At 63.5% G+C, this 16,187-nt stretch overlaps 1 long non-coding RNA gene across 1 annotated transcript; it reads right to left on the bottom strand.

Annotated features, from left to right (window-relative positions):
• Positions 1 to 5,201: 5,201 nt before the first annotated feature.
• LOC140617818 (uncharacterized) lies at positions 5,202 to 8,997 on the bottom strand. Its single transcript, XR_012017961.1, has 4 exons — positions 8,721 to 8,997; positions 7,725 to 7,861; positions 6,227 to 6,405; positions 5,202 to 5,758 (listed from the first exon to the last, which is right to left on the bottom strand). It is a non-coding gene; the product is annotated as an uncharacterized lncRNA (long non-coding RNA).
• Positions 8,998 to 16,187: the final 7,190 nt, after the last annotated feature.

Consider the following 16,187-nt stretch of genomic DNA (forward strand, 5'->3'; position numbering starts at 1 on the left):
TTGAGGTCAGACTCTGCCCTCAGCAGGGAGTCTGCTTGTCCTTCTCCATGCCCTTCCCCATGCTCTCTCTTGCTCGCTCGCTCACTCTGGCTGTCTCTCAAATAAATAAAATCTTTTAGAAGAAAAGACATTTTCTTACTTGTGGCATTTTCACACCTATGAAAATTCACCATGATTTCTTTTTTTCTTAAATATTTATTTATTTATTTATTTATTTATTTATTTATCGAATCCCACGTCGGGCTCCCGGTGCCTGCTTCTCCCTCTGCCTGTGTCTCTGCCTCTCTCTCTCTCTCTCTCTCTCTCTCTCTGTGACTATCATAAATAAATTAAAAAAATAATAAATGTTTGACTAGATGCAGGATCCTTTTGTTCAAGAATATTTTAAAAACCAAATATATATTTTTTTAAATGAGTGACACTTGTGATGGTTAATTTTGTGCCAACTTGGCTAGGCCTATTTAGTCAAACGTTCTAGATTTCTCTGCGAAGGTATGTTCTAGATGTGATTAACATTTAGATCATTAGACTTTGAATAAAGCAGACAAGGCTTTCCAGTGTGATGAGCAGTCACATGAAGTCACTGACTTCATGCAGTCAGTTGAAGGTCTTAGTAGAGATGAGACTGACCTCCCTGAGAAAGGGGATTCTGATGGCAGACAACCTTGACCTTCGGACTCAAGCTGCAGCATGACGTCTCCTGGGTCTCCAGCCTGCAGGAGAGAGGCATGATCCACATATACAGATAGTGATGAAGGATAAACATAGAGATGCTGTAGATCGAGAGAGATGACGTGGGTAGCGCACGTAAATCCTATTGGTTCTTCTTCTTGGGAGAACCCTGATAAGACTTCTTAAGGGAGAATATTTTAGGAAATACAGCTCCCCAAAATATAAAAAGGGCAACATGAAATGTCAAAGTAACAAAAAGTAATGCTGAAAATATTGAAGTTATGCTTGCCTCCAGTTTCTCTCTTCTGTGTTCAAACTGAACTTTGATGAATTTCAGAAGTGAGCTGTTGCTCTTGGATGGAAAAGAGTAGATTGTGGCTGGCTACAGCCACATTTTCCTAGTTAGTTAGTTTACACGTCATTTAATATTAATTATGTTCTGGCACATTAAAAACAAACACATTTATTCCTGATAGGGCCCCCACTCAACCTCCACTTTTATGTATTTTTTAATATGTAGCCCATTTCTTTTTTGTAAAATTGGCACTAATACCTATTTTGGGATGCTGCATAAAGTCTGGCCCAAAATAGCAATAAATGTCAATGGTCATTATCACCAGCATCACCACCGTTTGCTTTGCTCTGAGTCCACGTGGAGCTCCTCGCACAGCAGAGAATGCATTTGCTTCCAGGGTGAGTTTATGAAATGACATTTTAAAAATGGGACTCATTTCCCAGGCCTCACTTAACAGTACTCCCAGCTGATACGGCCCGTCTCCCCCAAAAGCCGACCCTTTGCTTCCCCCAGAGGTCCCAGCTCCTCCCGGATTATTCACGGCCCTCTGGGCTGTGTGCAGTGGAGCAGAACAGCTCAAATGAGGTTCGTGCATTAGGGAGAAAGCTGCAGGGCAGTGAAGAAGCCTGCCCATCCCTGCCCCTTCCCAACCCACAAGGGGCCTTCTTTTAACACACCCGAAGTCACCATCCAGTGCCTGTCACAACACATGGTCATGCCGGCACCTGCCTGGCAGCTGCATAACCTTGGGGAAACCTCTTAACCTCTTCAAGTTCCATTTATTAGTCTGACAAAAGAGGGACACTGATTTCGGGGCTCTGTGAGCATCTGCATGCGTGAGCGTGAATGAAAGCTCAGTAAAGACAATAAATAGACAGACGGATGGATGGACAGATGGCTGGCTGGCTGGAGTGTGTCTCTTACAGATCCCAACACACTTCCATATACCTGATCCTCGCCACATCCTTGTGATGTGAACAGGGAAAGTAAAGTCCCCTTGACAATGAGGCAAACGACGCAAGACCCTGGCAGGATGGAAGTGGGTGTCAGTTTTCACAGTAAAGTGCAGTTTATCCTGGTTACCTCTCACCATGGTGCGAAGTTGAGGTCAGGTGTCTTGTGTCAGGTCACTATTTCCTGCATGAATAATGTATGGACAATTTCTAAAGAAAAAATTTCTATCCCACTATGTCAACCTAAATTATCATATACCTTAAATATAGATTAGTGTAAACTCCAAGCAAATGTATAAACTGACTATCTATAGAGCCCTATGCCGGTGCCTCCGGCTGCCACCAGCGCCCGGGGCAGGGCTCCAGGGGGGACTCGCCCCGCCGGCGGCCCCCCACCCCTTGCTCAGTCCAGGCCAGGCCCCAGGCTCCACTTGCTACTTTCCATATTTCCTGTGGAAGCAGAGCGGCCAGGGAGACCAGCTGGGGGCAGGATACAGCAGCCATCCCAGGGGGCTTCTCTCCATGCGGGGCCATTGCAAGGCTGAGGTGCTGAGCTTCGGCTCCCCAGGGGCGGCGAGCAGATGGACCGGGGCAGCCCAGCACCCAGGCGCCCGGCGCATCCGGGCCGAGCCTTGGCTTCCTCCCGCCGTCTGCTCACCGCCCTCCCTGCTGCTGGGACGGTGGCCCGGTGTGTGCCCGGGGCAGGGGTGCCTGCAGGCCTCTAGGGGCGCAGCAGTGGGGACAGGGCCAGGAGGCTGCAGGGCAGCAGGCCTGGCCCAGACGCCACACCCCTCCCCCGGCCCCCCGCAGGCTCCCCAGGATGCACCGGCCTCATTCCCCCTCGGTCTCCTGCTCCTGCAGTGCCTGCCACGTGTCAGGCCCCGTGCTGGCCTCAGAGGGGAAGCCTGGGAACGCTCAGAACCCGGGCTGGCTGGGCTGCGGTGGCCGGAGGCCGGAGGCCGGAGGCTGGAGGCTGGAGGCCAGAGGCTGGAGCCTACCCTCGGGGGCTCCGATGCCACAGCAGGGGCAGCAGGCCACGCTGCACGCCCAAGAGTCGCCCCCACCCAGTCTGGGCCCTGGGCACTGCCGCACATGGGCACAACACGTTTTGTAAAAAAGCAGACAGATGCAGGTCAGTCAAGGTCTTCCTGTTGCAACGATGACCTTGCCTGAGCCTCCAGGTCCACCACGGGGTCAGCTCCGGGGTGCAGAGGGCACGGGGTCAGGCCAGGGGGTCGGCCTGGGGCTGCTCCCCCCACCCCCCCACAGCGGGGGCAGCCCCGCTGAGCAGATACCCCTAAAGCCACCCCACCCCGAACACAGGCCAGCTGCCAGGCCTCCAAGAGGCGCCGGGATGGGGGCTGGCAAGCTGGTGGCCCTGTGAGCAGTGCGGGGTGGAGCTGTGCCACAGGAGTGCCAGGCGCCCCCACAGGTGCCCCTGACATCCCCTGTGGCCCCCCCATCATTCAGGGGTCCCCAACATCCCCTGCCGCCTCATCTCCCCATCATTGAGGAGCCCCTGACATCCCCAGAGGCCCGCTCAGCAGTGGGGGTTCCATCCCAGCACGGGGATGTCGGGGGTCACAGCAGGGCCCCGCAGTGTGACTGCATTGCAGATCAGGGCCTTAAGGACATGGGTCAAATGAAGCCGCCGAGGTGCAGCTGTGTCCTCGGAGGCCCCGCTCCCTCCCTTGGCGGCTGCCTGAGGGGACGAGGAGGCGCAAGTGGCCCAAGCATCGGGGCCGAGTGAGCAACACTGCTGCCCGACACGATCCCGGCGACATGGTGGCCTCCGCATCATCCGACAGCATGACGCACATTCAAGTCCTTGTGACCTCAGGGGAGTGAGATCACTCAGGTCGTCTTCTGAGCACAGTGACATTCAGCTAGAGATTAATAAGAAAAAATACCTAGAAAATTCCACCTTTGGAAATTAAGCCACAATTTCTAAATAGCCCTGGGACAGCAGAAGAACTCATAATGGGAATTAGAAAATACTTGGAACTGGGAGATACTGGAAATAAATCAAAATATGCTGTTGCCGCCGCAGCAGCTCTAGAGGAGAAAGCAAGGGTGCGCGCAGCAGGAGAGGAAAGAAGCTGCAACTCCACCGCCGGAGCAGCCACCCCCGGGGACGCGAATCCCGAGCCCGCCCTGACGCCCGAGAGAAACCGAGGCTGGGGGCGCTGAGCTGTGCGCCAGGGCGACCGACGGAGCCGTAAACGAAGAGCAGATTCCTTCCACCGGATGCAGCAAGTGTATCCTTAAGGAAAATAATGTCGAATCGGACAAAATTAACACTTAAGAACTTCTGTTTATCAAAATAGAGAGAAGACTAAGCCACGGAGCAGGTGTTTGCAGAACAAGCCTATGAAGGGCTTCTAGCCGGGCCCGCCAAGGACGCCGACGCTGAGGACCCTGGCTCCCGGGAGCCCCACGGCGGCCGTGCACCCAAGGGGAACGCGCGGGCCCACACGCACCACCTGCCGCACCTGCCGGGGCCGGCCTGGGAGGCCACCCACTGACCACCCGCTGACCACCAGCGGGGCAGGACATGGCGGGAACCCGCAGCAACACGGGTCGGGGCTCACAGGTGCCCGTGAGCTGAGCGACGCCCACAGCGAGGGACAGGGCCTGGATGGCACCAGCCCGGCGGCTTCAACGGCCCGGGGGCTGGACGTCCCCCAGCCCGGCGCCTCCCTCCTGGGACCTGGAGACCCGGCCCGGTCCCCGGGCAGCCGCCTTCTGAGGGGCTCTCCCCCGGAAGGGCACGAGTCCGTCCTGGGGGCCCCCCTCGAGGCCTAAGCACCTCCCAAACACCTGCTCCTAAGGGCCCCCCCCGCCAGGAGCCTCAGCCTAGGAGTGTGAGCGGCACAAGCTTCAGGCTCCAGGAAGCAGCCTGTGTGCCCCACCGGCCCCAGGAAGCTGCGCGTCACCGGGGGCACCACCCTCGGAGGCACTGCGTGCTGGGCACTTGGGGCAGCCGCTCGCGGCTGACGGTCTCGGTCGAGTGCTTGTTACAGAGAGATGCACACCTGCACACCCGTCACTCACGCGGTTGGGATATACCGTTCATATTGCAATGTAAAGTCAACTAAAAATCAAAACAATACACACCAAAAGACGTAGACCTGGACCTACAGGCAGGGACGTTCCTTCACACCAGGTGAAAAAGGCTACAAAGCAGCACACGCGGTACGATCCCACGCTTGCCGACACAGCACACGCACATGGAAATGGGATACACGCCAACACTCATTTCTTTAAAATTATTTATTGAGTATGTGCTATGCGCCAACACATAATTTACGTGGAAGACATCTCTACGACTGTACTATCCATGCAGAGTCCCGTCACATGCATCACCGCCTCCAGGCCCTGCACGGCTTTGGGGCGCCCACCTTCGCACGACAGGGAGGGACCCAGGCAGCAAGGACACCATGACACATGATACGTGAACAGCCACTTTCACAGGAGTACGAGGTTGATGCACGTGTGCCCTATGAGTTGAGATCTAGACCTAGCTTAGGGACACAGTGCCACCGACTCGGCCACGAGCCAGACTGTGGACACCTGGGGACACAGCCTACTTCTAGAGCACAGACACGGGCAGTGACAGGGGTGAGGGGTCCCCACCGAGCCCCACGCGGCGCCTCTGGAGGCCACGAGGAAGGTAGCGTGCACGCACACGGGTGTCCCGCCGCCGGGCAGGGGAGCTCTCAGGCCACAGGAACGGGGGCTCACATCCAAGCACGTCTCCGCCCGGGCTCATTCCTGCAGCACCTGCTTCCCACAACTTCGACCGTCATCTCCAGATGGGAAAGACCTTCTCTCCAACCTGAAAACAGACAAAGCAAATCAGTCATAATAAACCGCTTGAGTGTGACTCACACGCAGCACCTCCTGATGACGACTCAGGATGGCACCCAAGAGCGACTTCCAGGCGGAGAAGTTTTCTTAATGACCAAGATTAAGACTTTGACATAAAATTAGCACAAAGCAGGTAGGAGACCAGAGGAGAACCGTCGCGTCCCCTCTGCCATCCTGCACCAGGTGTGGGAACGGCGGCCCGGCCCGCTCTCCACCGGGGCCTCCTGGACACGGGAAGGGTGGCCTTGGGCTGGGCCCCTGCCCTCAGACTCACCTTCCTGCCCCCGTTTCCTGTTCTACCAATAACAGCACCCAATTCCCGTGAGGAGGGTGAGAAAGCAGCGCAGGCGCGCAAGGCCGAGGCCGTGGCACCGCGACCGCCACACCCGTCTCCCAGCACCAGCGCCCAGCACCCGCCCTGCAGCACAAGCCTTACTTTCTGCGATGTGGGGTCTTGTGTGGATGTGGGGTCTTGTGTGGAAGCTGAGCGCCACGGACATGTGCCTCCTCCACACGGGGTTTCTCTGCAGCACAACCAAGCCTGTGACCACATCTCCCGAGACCACGGACATGGGTTCGTCCATCATAAACAGCACCTGCTTCCAGTGGGTGGTTCTGCAAGACACGGGGCACGCATCACCTCTGTGGGGTGGACCCCCAGGCTCCCCCGTGGGGCAGATGCACCAGGCCCATGGCGAGGCCTCTGTGGGCGCCAGGGACTGGGCCGCAGCCCAGTGAGCACACGGCTCTAGGTGCTCCCAGGCCCCCGCACCCTGGCACGGGCATCTACCGCATCCCTGCCCGGTCCTTAGGCTGCCAACGCCGAGTTCTAGTTTCCGCAGTGCAGGAAGGCCACTGCCCCTGGGAGTCGGGCTGGAGGGGGTGTGGCAAGTGTGACATCTGGGACAAACTGTCACGTTCCGCGCTCTCTGGGTTCTGCAGGCCCTGAGGACACGGCTCCACGGCTTCACGTCCCTCCGACCCCAGCCGCTGTGAGGGCCCCTGTCCCCGCGTCCCAGAGCGCTGCCCGGGCTCGGCACCTGCCTGCCCCACCCCACCGTGTGCGGGCACTCGACTGCCCGGGGCCTGAGTTCCCACCCTTGACGGGCGACAGCTCGCATCTGTGCGCCGGGACCGGGAAGGGCAGCAGGAGGCCTGGCCCCGCCACCTCCACGGACGCTCCGGCCAACAGCCTGGCTCCTGTGGTGCGGACGGATGCGAGGCCCTGAGGACCCCCACTGCGGCCAGTGTTGACCCGAGCAGCGCGGCTGCCCGCCCCGGCCCGGGCACCTACCGCGCAGGCCCACGGAGGCCCCATGAAGGCAGCGCTGCACCGGGCTGCTGGGTCCAGCTCCAAGGCAGACCGCAGCGCCCAGCGCGCCTGAGCAGCGTGCAGCGTCAAAATGCTACTGCACAGAAGTGTCCCAGGGGCGGCTGGGGGCTCAGTCCGGGGAGTGTCTGCCTTCGGCTCAGGGATGACCCCGGGGCCTGGGATCGAGTCCCGCATCGGGCTCCCTGCTCAGCGGGGCGTCTGCCTCTCCCTTCCCCGCCCTGCCCTCTGCTCATGTGCTCTCTCGCCCACTCTCTCCCTCAAATAAAATCTTTAAAAAAAATTTGTCTCAAGAAACACTGACCTTCCTCAAGAAAGTCTTGGGGAGTTAAAAGCCCCTACAATTCCACGGGTTGTGCTTGTATTAGACCATGGGAAGCTGAAGCAGCGTCCAGGGCAACTGAGGCAGGCAAAGTGTGCTCCGCCCGTTCATGCAGGGGTCAGAGGACAAGCAGGGCAGCCCAGGGCAGGGGCGGGTGGGGCACGGTCCCGGTCCCCCGCCCACCGCCCACACACGCCACTGCCTCCCCAACGGCTGCGCGGCAGGGAACCTGCACCCGCTCCTCCCGGGGCAGCGGAGCCCCTGCGGGTGCTGCACACTCACGGGTGAAACGGGCCTGTGCTCGGCACCAGCTGCGGCTCGTCCTCCTCCAGGCTCTGGAACCGGACACTGAACCAGGCCGTGAATCCATGCAGCGTGCCGGCCTTCCTGATCTCAAAGTGCAGCTCGCCTTTCACGGTCTGTTCAGGCAAACGATAAGGAAGGGACGCGGCTCCCGTGAGCGCGTGACAGCAGGCGGCGAGGGCTCCGGGGCAGGAACTAGCAGCTGTCCCCGCCAGCCCCGCTCAGATGCCGCTGCACTGCCCGGCCCCACGTCTAGTCCAGTAACTGTGGATGCAACTTGCTAGTGTCGCCAAACACCGCAAACCTGCTCCTCGGGAAAGAACTACTAAAGCTGTCAGCACAAATTCACATGCTGCAGATAATCAGAAAAGGTTTCAAAAAAAAAAAAAAGAAAGAAAGAAAGAAAAGGTTTCAAGCAACGTGGGCCTCACTTGCCTCATTTTCTGGCCCCATATTTGAGTGGAATCCTATTTCTTCTCAATTCTTGGCATAAAGAACCGGGCCTCTCTATACTGCGAAACTAAGTGCAGAGCCAACAGCTCAGCTCCCGGCTGAGCTCCAGGGGGTTCCAGGGACCCGCTCCCAAGCTCTGCACCTTGCACCTCCGAGCACACCCTTAAAATGAGACCCTCCTGAATGCACACGCGCCACCTCGTGGCAACAGGGGGAATGTAAGAGTGAGAATTAAGAATTTTGTCATCCATGGTAGCACAACTTAGAAAAAAAATTTTTAACTTGAAATCCTTGAAGAAACTAGATATAATTTATTAGAATCTCAAGATGCTGAAAATATTAAACATAAATATAAAAATGACTGATTATGTTAAAGAGGTCTGTGAAAAAATAATGTAAAAATACAAAATCAGAGCATAAAAAAGACAAGACTCGGGGAAAATCAAAGGCAAGTTTCCTCAATCTGTTTATTCGCACAGAGTCTGGTACGTGCGCCGCCCACTTAGCCTCCGGGGCTCTCACCTCCAGGTCAGCGATCTGCACGGTTCTCGTGTCCAGCTGCAGGATGGTGCACGGTTCAGACAGTCTTCTGGCTTCAAAATGTGGTTGTACTTGGGCTTCGAAAAAAACTCCTTAATCACTAAAGATCTAGGGAAAAAGTAGGAGTTGCTCAGAGGCGTGAACCAACAGCTCAGGTTCTGACACACAGACTCGCTTTGTCTCCAGCGTGAGCAGGAATTCCACGCCACCGTGTGCAGCACGAGGGCCCCAAGGCAGGGCCGGGGGGTCCCTGGGGCGGCCCGCTGAGCATGCACGGTGTGCGAGCACACCTATGCCCTCCTCGTGGGGCCTGAACACACCAACACCCTTCCCACGCAGGCTGCCCGGCCCACCCCACCGCCGTGGCTCCGGTCACCGCGGCCCCCTCCCGACACGTGGACAGGAGGTCCATGGGAGCCGAGCGCCGGGTCACCGCGTAGACACTTGGTTGTCTCATGGCACAAGCAGGGTGAGGACGGTGAGATGTGCACACATGGCCCTGTCTAGGTGGCTCCGTAAGAAATGCTCTGAAGTGGCAGGACTACGGGCCACGGGCCGATCGGGGCAGCCCTCACCCTGCGCCGGGTGTCCTGCCGCCGTCACCTGCACTGCCCGGCACTGCCCCTGGGTGCAGACGGGTGGGTGGCTGTGGGGCCAGGGCCTCAGGGCTCTGCGTCTCTTGCCTTCCAGGGACAAGGAGCTGCCCGGCCCCAGCCCTCGCGAGGCCAAGGTGAGAGCCCGTCCTAGGCCCCGGGCAGGACGTGGGGGGAGCTGGGGCCAGCTGTCTGCACCCCGTCCCCCAGGACATCCCCGGGCGTCTCCCCAGTCCCCCGTCCCAGCGGTGCACGGGCTGCCAGGAATGCACCCCAGACCCGGAGCCGTGGTCCGCGGGGGCCCCTGTGCCTTCCTGGCTCCTCCGGGTCCCGCGGGGGACTGGACGTGGCCCGAGCACCCACCTCCCAGGCTGGAGCCTCACCTGCGGCCCCCGCTTGTCCTCTTCCAGAAACTCCGCCAGGAGACCTGGCGCGCAGACAAATGGATAAAAATGCTCAAGCGATGGCACCACTACCTCCCCAGCGAGAAGGTGGGGCGCTGGGTGCCCCCGAGGGCTCTCCGTCCTGACGGGGCTGGGGGGCCGCCCTCAGTGTCCTCCTGCCCTGTCTTCGGGGGAGCCCCCTGCCTGGGGAGAGTCTGCTGGGAGCCCGAGCCTCCCCAGGCCCCGGGTCGGCGGTGGGGGAGTGTCAGGTCGGGGCCACGGTCCCTGCTCCTCGTGGGGGATGGGGCCCAGCTCCAGGGAGACCCAGCCTCCCGCAGACACCCTGGAGCCGAAGCTGGAAACTTCTAGATGCCTCGCGCTCCCTGGGCTCCAAGGGGCCGCCCTGGGCCCCTCTCACCAGCACTGCCTTCCTCCCCGCAGCTGCGATGCTGAGTCTACAAGGGGGTCCCACCCCAGGTGCGGGGACAGGTGTGGCTGCGATTGCTGAACGTCGACCAGGTTAAGGCCAGGAATGCCGGGAAATACCAGGTGGGACCCGTCCACTCCCCGTGGACCCTCGGTCCCCTCCCTGCCCAGGGCTGACCCTCCATGTCCCCTCCCCACCGGGCTGAACTCCCGCGTCCCCTCCCCACCTGGGCTGATCCTCCATGTCCCCTCCCTGTCCAGGGCTGACCCCCTGTCCCCTCCCCTCCAGGCTGAACCCCCATGTCTCCTCCCCACCCGGGCTGAACCCCCGTGTCCCCTCCCCACCCGGGCTGACCCCCCATGTCTCCTCCCCACCCGGGTTGATCCTCCATGTCCCCTCCCTGTCCAGGGCTGACCCTCAGTCCCCTTCCTGCCCACGACAGCTGGGCACAGGCCCTCACGCAGGCCCCGCGGGCACGGTGGGCACTCCCGCCATCCCCGGCCCCCCAGGGGAAGGGTGGAGCTTCCTGCAGGACACACTGCCATGGTGGCCCCAGGGCTCCCTGCCCAGGACGGCAGCTGTTGACAGGTCGGGGTCTGTGTCCCTGACGCCGGCTCCTCCTCCCAGGGTCTCCCTGCAGGAAATGAAGGAGGAGGCCCTGGTCTCCTCCCGGGACATCATGCAGATTGACCTGGACGTCAATGGGACGTTCCGCAGTCACACCATGTTCTGGGAGGGCTACGGGGTCGGGTGAGGCTGCTGGGCCTGCGGGGTTTGGGGGCCCGGGGGAGGCCCGGGGGCTTCTGTGCAAGGGACACGGGGTCTCCGAGGCCGGGGGGAGCAACGGCAGCAAACAACACACTGCCACATGGTAGGGTGCTCGGGATGACCCCCGTGCCCCCACTCCCAGGGTCTCGGGGATGGGGAGGCCCCGTCCTGGGGTCACCGTCTGAACTGAACCCCAAGGGGGTGAGGGGCAGACCCATGAAGAGCAGGGGGCCGGGGTGGGGGCGTGGGGGGCAGGAAGGGGACCTGGGGGCCAGGGTGCATGGCCGCAGCTGGACTGGGACATATGGACCCGACGAGGGTCGGACAGGTCAGGGTGACACCCACCCTCGGTGCTTTATGTACTTCTGAATTCTGGGCATTTTATTTTAGACAATTTGCAGTTGGTGAGGACACATAGCATGACGACCCCCAGATGCCACCCCGGTCCAGGCAGGCCCTGCGCTGAGCACACGGGGCCCCAGGGGCAGGGGCAGGGGTCACAGCAAACCCCAGACTGGGGTCGCCTTTATCTGTAGACGTCTCCGTGTGCACCTTAGAGAAGGGGGTGCCCTGTGTCTGCAGCCCCCCACCCCATCCCCCTCAACCAACGCCCCCAGGCCATCCCCCTACATCACCCCCCACACCATCCCCCACACCCCCAGACCCCCACCCCTACACTATCGGTCCCGCCCCCCCCCCCCCCCAACAAGGACGCGGTGCAGCTGCCCCCTGTGGGACATGCTCAGCCTCCCAGGCCACCTTGGGGTTCTCTGGATGGCCTGCTCCCGTCAGAAGCCCGGGTGTCCCGTAGAGTCCCCAGGGGCTGCGGGGAGGTGGGGAAGGCAAGGAGCCCCCGACAGGGGGGTGCCGGTGGGTGGACCAGAGGGTGAAGCTACCTCTGTGCGCAGCAGGCAGGGTGTGTGGGAGCCCGGGACCCCAGGGGTGACCTGCAGGGGCGCCAGGGGCGGGGCTAGGGGGCTACCAGGCAAGGGTAGCTGGGCTTCCCAGGGGGCCGCTCAGACCGTCTCCCCACGAGAACTCGGTGCTCCTCCCTGCAGGGAACCTGCAGCCCCCTGGGGCCCCCGTGGCCCTCAGAGCGCGGCGGGGTCAGGCTGACCTGTGACCCCCGCCCAGGGGGAGCCGGCCTCCAGCACCCCGGCCCGGGGGCCGCGGAGCCGGGGTGCAGACTCAGGCCGCCGTGCGGGGGGCATCCGGCGGCTCCTGGCAGCGCTGAGGGGCCGCACCCCGTACCCCCCGTGCTCAGATAGTGACCCCAGGGGTTCGCAGCCTGTATCCGGGTCACACCTGCACGACGTTCCCTGCTCTCCTCACAGTGGCTCAGACCTGGAGCCCCGAGATGCTCTGGGATGTGTGGGCCCCGGGTCCCCCGCACAGAGTCCAGCCCAGGGACACCTGGGAAGTCGTGGGGGTGTGCTCAGGGCCACGGATGCCCCGGCTGCGTGGGCTCGGGGCAGGGGCCACGTGGGGCTGGTGGTGTTCCTGGGACACGGGGCCAGGCCAGGCCAGGGCAGGGGAGGAGAGGCGTCAGGGGCTGTGGGGACCGGGGCAGGGGGAGCGCTGGCTCCCAGGGGACGTGCGGGGGGGCCGCTCCAGGGCTGGAGGGGGCGCTGGCGGTGCTCGGGGAATCCAGAGCTGCACACCCCATGGCGGGAGCCGCTCGGAGGCGTCGGACACCCCAGGGTGCACTTAACCCCCAGCACGCTGCACGTGTGAGGTCACCGCCTGTCCCCGTGCACAGACCTGACCCCAGAGATCGGCCTCTGCGGAGGGGCCCTGCGGGCCGCGGGGCCTGCGGGGCGGGTGTCGGCACCTCGGTGGTCTTGCTGGCCGGGGGCTGACTGAGCAGAGCCCCCCGCTGTCCCCCCTCCTAGGCAGGGAGCCCTGTTCCTCGTGCTGGCGGCCTACTCGGTGTACGACACCGTGAGTGTCCCTGCCCCCCCTCCTGCCCTGCGGGCAGCCTTGTCCTGAGTGCTGGTGACCAGCGGGACTCACAGTCAGGGCCCCAGCTCCACGGCCCCGAGATGCCGGGGAGGGTCTCTCTCCTCCGGGACGGGCAGGGGGCGGGGTGCAGACCTCCCAGGGGAGGCAGGGCCTGCGTGCCCGAGGGCCGGGGCTGCCCGGGGCCCCCGCGTGCACCGCGGCCGTCCTAGAGCTCGGGTCTGGACCCTGACAGACGGCACTACTGACGAGAACCCGGGCGGGGAAGGCTCCCACTCCCCTGAAGGGCACGAGGCCGAGGCGCCCAGGAGGCCGCCCCCTTCCACGGCACATTCCAGAAGGGTCCCCGAGGACCCCAGCTCACGCACTCCCCGGCCCCGCGGGGTGTCCTGGCCCAGCTCTCCTCGTGGGACCTGCCAGGGACCACAGTCAGGCCCCCCGACCTGCCCTCCGGGGGGTCTCCAGACCTGGCGGGTCCCCTGCAGCCTGGCACAGCTCACGGAGGCCCCTCCTGCTGGTCTGAGGATGGGGGCCCTGCCACGGCGGCCGCAGGGCTCGGTAGTGGGGCCCGGGGTGCTGGCACCCGAGCTGGTCCGGGTGGCCCTCACCTGCCCCCCCCGCCCCGCCCTCTGGGAGCCCCCTCCGGGAGCCCGGGCTGTGAGGGAGCCTGGGGAGCCTGACGCCCGCGGGGAGGGCTCAGAGGGGGCCTCGGGGCGCACGCTCTCCGTGGGGCTCTGGCTCTTGCAGGAGGTGGGCTACTGCCAGGGCATGAGCGAGATCGCGGCCATCCTCATGTTCCTGCCCGAGGAGGACGCCTTCTGGGCGCTGGCCCAGATGATGACCAACGACAGGCACGCCATGCACGGTAGGGGCCCGCCGGGCCGCCGGGCGGAGGGGAGTCAGGAGGGCCTCCCTGAAGGCTGCTGCACCAGGGGGCAGGCGGGGACCCCCAGCCCGCACCCCCGCACGGGCAAGGGCCCCGCCTCCCCGGTGGCCTCGGGGTCCCGGAGCCACGGCCACCCGCCCCACCGTCTGCAGGCCGGGCTCGCACTCCCGTTGCCCCCCCTCCTCCCGCCCGGCTGCCTGCTTGCCCCCCAGGCCCCCCTGCCAGCCCACGGCCACACGGGGCCCAGGGGGCAGCGTCTCCCCCTCCTGGGGGCCCCCAGCCTCACTCCTAAGCCCCACAGAGGGCCATGCATGCCCATCACCCTCCCCATGGCCTGCACCTGCTGCCCCTCAGGGCTGGGGACCCGCCTGTCCCCGCAGCGGCCCCTGCAGGAGAGAGGGTGCTGGGTCAGCCGGGCCTGGTCCTCAGCTCCCAGCTCATGCCCCGCGGGCATGTCCCTGGGCCCCAAGCCCCTAGCCTGGGAGGCAGCCCTGCCCTCTGGGAAGAGTGGGTCCAGTCAGGGCTCTGAGGGCGGTGGGCACACGGGGGTCAGGGCGTGGGGGGGGGGCCCTGCCCCGGCACCCCCCACCCTACCTGGTGCAGGAGGCCCTGATCGTGGGGGCCTGGGGCCTTCTCAGGCTTCTTCGTCCCAGGCTTCCAGAAGCTCCTCAGGTTCCAGGCTCATCATGAGCGCGTCTTCCAAAGAGCTCTCCTTGACCTGAGGAAGCACATGGCGAGTGGGAGCTCCTGAGGCTCCCTCCCCGGGGCCCGGGGCAGGGGGTGGGGGGCACGGCACTCCAAGCTGCCCAGAATTGGGGTCACATTCTTCCCCCTGGGGCCTGGACGAGGAGCAGATGTCCACCGGCATCTATACCCCAAAGTGGTTCCTGCAGTGCTTCCTCGGCCAGGGGAGGCCCCCCCGGGACCCCCGCTCCCGGACCTGCCCCCTGCCCCTGGGGAGGACCCAGCTCAGCCCCACCCTCCAGACAAGCCAGGCCCGACCCCTGAGGCTGAGGCTCGCAGCCCAGCCCATCCTGGAGAAGCCCAGAGGGTCCCTGGACGAGGTTCCGGGGGTCGGGCCATCTCTGCCTCAGCTCCCCCGGGGGAGGCCGGGTCAGCCCGGGGTGTGGACGGGCCCTCAGCCCATCGGGCGGCCAGCCTGGGGTCCTCTCGAGGCGTGGTGTCGTCAAGTGCGGGCAGAGTCTGTGCCCCCAGGGGTGTGGGAGGTGCTGGCTGGGGTCGGAACCCGGAGCGGCCGGGAGCCCTGATCTCCCTGGGAGGAGGGCACGCACGGGGGGGGCTGTGGGGCCTCGTCAGAGGCAGCCGGGGGCAGATGGCAGGCCTAGCCTAGCCCCAGCCGAGCCCCCAGGGGCCCTGCTCAGGCCGCTCCTCCGACCCCGCTGTCCCTTAGACCCCCTTCTCGCTCACCCTGAAGCTGTGGGATGTTTATATGCTGGATGGGCAGAGGGTGCTCACGGCCATGGCCTACACCATCCTCAAGGTGCACAGGAGTAAGTGAGCCCCTGGGAGCCCAGGTGTGCCGGGGGCGGGGGGCAGGGGCGGTGACCCTGTGCTCTGAGCAGCACCCAGACCTGGGGCGGGGGGACGGCGGGGCAGGCAGGTGCAGCGGGGGTCCCTGAGAAGAGCAGCGGGCAGGGGCCTCCCCGGCCAGCACATTGCCCACAGCGCTCCTGGGCACAGCGGGACCCCAGCTGCTGGCCTGGGAGCACCAGGGGCCCCAGGGCGGGGCCCTCTGGGTCTGACTCTCGCCCACCGCCCAGAGCGCCTCCTGAAGCTGCTCCTGGAAGGGCTCCGGGAGTTCCTCCAGGACTCTCTGGCCCAGCCCTGGGCCCTGAAGGACGAGGCGGTGCTCAGACACCTTCGGGCCTCCATGACCTAGCTCTGGAGGATGCGGTGCAACCTGTCCCCCCCAAGTGGGCTCAGGGCCCCGGCCCCTCCCGACTCGGCCTGCTGGGGCCGCCCACAGGGACAGAGACCCCGGGGCCCCCGTCCTCATCTCTGGGGCTCTCCTCTTCTGCTCCAGCCTCGGGGACCCCAGGCCAGGGCTGGGCGTGCGGGCACCCACTGCAGGGCCTGGGTACCAGTGTGGGGGGCTGAGCACAGGGTCAGGCCGGGGGGCCACGCGGGAGCCGTGAGGACCCCCAGGGCCCCCAGCAGGGGACACACAGCCTGCTGGAGACGCTGACCCCGTCGGCCTCTTTCCAGTGGGACCTGAGGAGTTCCCCACGAGGCCCCTGGGCCTAGAGCGAGTGTCCCCGGCGCCCGGGCCTCTCCTCCCTTCTCCGGCCTCTGAGCCACCACCCAGGGTGGAGGAGCAGGCCTCCCCGGGCCCAGCCACCCAGCCTGAGCCGCCCGGACCCCCTCCCGGCCAGGCCATCGTCCAACTTCCCCCCCAGTGATGGAACTCCCTCC

This window comes from Canis lupus, chromosome 26 (genome assembly GCF_048164855.1).
Source record: "Canis lupus baileyi chromosome 26, mCanLup2.hap1, whole genome shotgun sequence".
Classification (NCBI taxonomy): domain Eukaryota; kingdom Metazoa; phylum Chordata; class Mammalia; order Carnivora; family Canidae; genus Canis; species Canis lupus.